Genomic DNA, 4,534 nt, shown 5'->3' with positions numbered 1-4,534 from the left:
AATATTTTATTCAAATTATTTAATAAATTTTTATTATCAATGAAGCAAAATAAGTATAAATTTAATTTTTATATTACATAAACATTGTTAAAATTGTTATATTTGCATAAACATTATGCAGAAAGTTAGTTTTTATTATCTTAAATTAAAGGCTTAGAATCGATCTCATGTATCTCACAATTCTATCATTGATATTTGAATATTTTTGAGATAATTTTATTGATCTTATAAACAATTTAAGATAATTCTGTATAAGATTAACATAAAGTTAGCCTTTATTATCCGTAAGATAAATCCAAAGCCATTATATTTGCATAAACATTGTTAAAATATACATTTTTATTATCTATGAAACAAAATAAGTATAAGTTTATGTAATATAAAAACTACACACACGCACACGCACACGCACACACGCACACATACACACACACACACACATATATATATATATATATATACATATACATACATATATATACATATACATACATATATATACATATACATACATATATATATACATACATATATATATATATACATACATATATATATACATACATATATATATATATATATATATATATATATATGGATTGATTCAAATGTTAACCAGATTTATTATGTTAACTTTGCTAACCAATCTTGACCACTGATATTTGAAATTTTTGGCTAAGATCATTCATGACATAAAGTGTAATTAATTGCACACATAGACAAGGTAACATAAGTGAACAATATTTACAAGAGGTTTTGGGAAAAGATCTTAGTCTATTAATGACAATGAGATGCTTTGTAACTGTCCATTAATGACAATAAGATATTTTCTAACTGCCCATTAATAATAATGTAACTATCCGGTAATTAATCTCGTCATCAAATCAAAACCAACAGCAAGATCCCCGACACCAGATTCTTCTACAGTTTTTTTGTTAATGGTTCATATGTGAACAAGTATTCGATATTTATGAGAATTGTTCATGTGTGAAAATGAGTGTATATGGAAAAAAGTCGTAAACGACACAAGTGTGCATATATGTCAAACTGTGTTTGTATTTGACACAAAGGTTCATATATGTCAATTTGTGTTTGTAATTGACACAAGAGTTCATATATGTCAATTTGTGTTCGTAATATTCACAATGGTTCATATATGTCAAGTTGTATTTATAAGGTTGTACAAATGTTCTCATATATGAATTTGTGTTCATATGGTCACACATGTTTATCATCTTTCGTATATCACTACTAGAAAAACAGGTATCAGCGACGAATATCAGCGAGGGAAAATATCCCTCGCAGATCAGCGAGGGAAATCCCAAAAAACTAAATCCCTCGCTATTCCCTCGCTGATCTGCGAGGGAAATTTTCCAGCGAGAGAATTGCCAAAAAACTCATTCCCTCGCTGATTCCTTGCTGATCTGCGAGGGATCAGCGACAGAAAGATTCCCTCGCAGATCAGCGAGGGAATAGCGAGGGATTTAGTTTTTTGGGATTTCCCTCGCTGATCCCTCGCTGATCTGCGAGGGATCAGCGAGGGAAATACCAAAAAAAACTTTCCCTCGCTGATAATTCCCTCGCAAATCCGTCGCTGATAATTCCCTCGCAAATCCGTCGCTGATATTTCCCTCGCAAATCCGTCGCTGATCCGTCGGTAATTACATCCGTCGCTGAAAGTGTCCGTCGCAAATCCGTCGCTGATTTCCGTCGCTGATCCGTAGCTGATAGCATTACCTACGACTGTTTGACCGACGGAGTATCAGCGACTGATCAGCGACGGACAAGCGACGGACAACCCTTTCAGCGACGGATCAGCGAGGGAAATTTCCCTCGCTGATACCCAGCAGTTTTGTAGTGTATGTCAATTTGAATGATACCGAAACTTTACTACCGGGTCTCCTCCCCCAATCACAAATTCATAAACATTAGAGATAGAAAATCAATATTAAAAAAATAACAATATTAATAATAAGTTAACACAAAATAATGAGATTTTATGATTTTGTATCCCCCAATTAATGATATAAGAGTTATATAAAAAAGAAAATTACATATGTATAATTGTCATTAAATTCTAAGATGAATATGAACCTAATACTAAGATGTAATGTGATTGGTTGAAAATGGTTAACAAAGTTAACACAATAGTTGGGTTAACATTTGAACCAAACGCTCTCTCTCTCTCTCTCTATATATATATAAATATATATATATATATATGTGTGTGTGTGTGTGTATGTAGGTGAAGGTTCAAACAAGAACCTCTGTGATTTACGAGAACAACCTACTAACCTCAATTTTTTAATTACTAATTTAAATTATATTAAATACAAATAAATCAATAAGGCCAATAATGTAATTAGATATTTTTTATAATTTGTATTTTATTTTAATTAATTAGAATTATCCCATCAGTTTTGTTTGGGATTGGTCACGTTCAACTGATCGATTCTATTAGGTGTGATTATCACATCCCAATGTAGTCGAACCCAAATTTGATTCGTATTTTTGTGAAAATCGGTTCCTAGTTGATTCATTGTTGCATTATCACATGATTATCACACCCAATGTAGTCGAATCCAAATATGAACTGTCTCATGTGAAACTTGGTTCGTAGTTGATACCTCGTTGCATGATCACATGATTATTACACCCAAATCAAGGAATCAATCTAACCCTAGCCGAACCAATCGATTATCACACCAAATCGTGATAAACATGTGATAATCGCTAAACTTGAGTTCGACCGCACTCTGATCGATTCAATTAGGTGTGATTATCACACACAAATCGAATTGATCACATCGATTAGGTGTGTTTATCGTATTTTTTCTGAAAATTGGTTCCTAGTTGATTCATTATTGCATTATCACATGATTATCACACCAAAATTGAATTGATCAAAGGGCATACACTAACCCTAGCCTAACCTATCAATGTTAGTGATGAGCATACCTTGTTTCTCTGCAATCTTCTCCTTGAATCTTGTTCGATCTCATCCTCCAAGATTATCACATCTTCTTCCTTGGTTGTCTCCTAGATTACCGATAAACAACCCATGATATTATTAGTTGTCGGATGATCAGAGTTTATGATCGTGTTTTTTAAATTTTATCGCTTTGAATCCCAAGATTATCTTTTCCCACTCAAAACTTTTTGCATTATTTTTAATATCATTCTAAATTTAAAAAAATCTTTTAATTTTCATTGTTATCATAATATTAGGTTAATAGGTTGTTCTCGCATTCTCGTAAATTACATGGGTTCTCATTTGAACCATTCCCTATATATATATATATATATATATATATATATATATGGTTTTAGCTTAGATATTTCCATTTTCTCAATCACATAGTAGCAAACCATACAAGACAACCTCCAAACCACTAAATCCATGGTGAGAATTCTTTGATAGCCTACAACCAAGAACTCATAAGTGGCTACAAATTCCAATAGTTACTGATGTGGAACAAGGTGTTACAATACCAATAATGTATTAGTTAACACAAAATGGTGTGTTACATTGTGGTAAAAAAGAATGTGGTTTCATGTGTTACCCAAAAGATTATGGTTTTATGTGGTAATTTAGGAATGTAAAATCAAAATTAATTGTAAGTTTGAAACGTATGAAATTAATAAATAAATATTTAATCTAAATTTAGTAATTTACTAACATGACCTTTTACATTAATTTAAAAAGAATAATTAATATATTAAAATGATTGGTTGAGATTGGATCTCACGGTTACCATAAACAAAACAGTTCTCATTTGATTAAGCCCATATATATTAGGTTCGATCCCGTATATTACACATGGTAATTTGAAAAACTAAATCATGTTAGGAACTTATCTTACAGATATGAGTGATCATCGAAAGTACGATGCTACTTCAGACTTGTACTCTTGAAATAACTCTAAAAAATGACTCTTCGGACTTGAATTTAGATATGAATCTATATCAATAATTAGTTAAAGTGAAGTTAACATAGAATAAAATTAAATTTAGAAATGAAACTATATCAGTAAATTGAATTTAAACTTAAAAATAAATTTAGATTGACTCTTCAGATTTGTACTTTTGAAATAAATCTAAAGTATAACTCTGAAGAATAACTTCAGATTTGTACTTTTGAAATAACTCTGAAGTAAAAATCTTCAGATTTCAGAGCTCTGTATATGCAAGTCAGAAGCTTTGCATGCACTATGCAAAGGCTCTGCATGGTGCTCCGTCTGGAAAAGAAGACTTTAGAGTTTAAGTGATCTAACTCTGAAGAATGACTTACGACTCTTCAGACTTGTACTCTAGAAATAACTTTGAAGTATAAAATCAATACCACTAAATCAGAGTTCAGACTTCTAAGTCTGAAAAAATAGACCTCAAAGTTTGAGTAAGCTAAGGTGGCGTTTGTTTTTTAAGAGGTGCTGAAGTCTGAAGTCTGAATTCACTTCTGAATTTTAAGAGGTGGTGCTGAAGTCTGAAATCAGAATCAGTCAGACTGTTTGTTTTTACGTCTGAAATCTGAATC

The sequence above is a fragment of the Cynara cardunculus genome, assembly GCF_001531365.2.
Source record: "Cynara cardunculus var. scolymus isolate 2C chromosome LG 2, CcrdV1, whole genome shotgun sequence".
Lineage (NCBI taxonomy): Eukaryota > Viridiplantae > Streptophyta > Magnoliopsida > Asterales > Asteraceae > Cynara > Cynara cardunculus.
Note: the sequence above shows the minus strand (reverse complement) of the source record.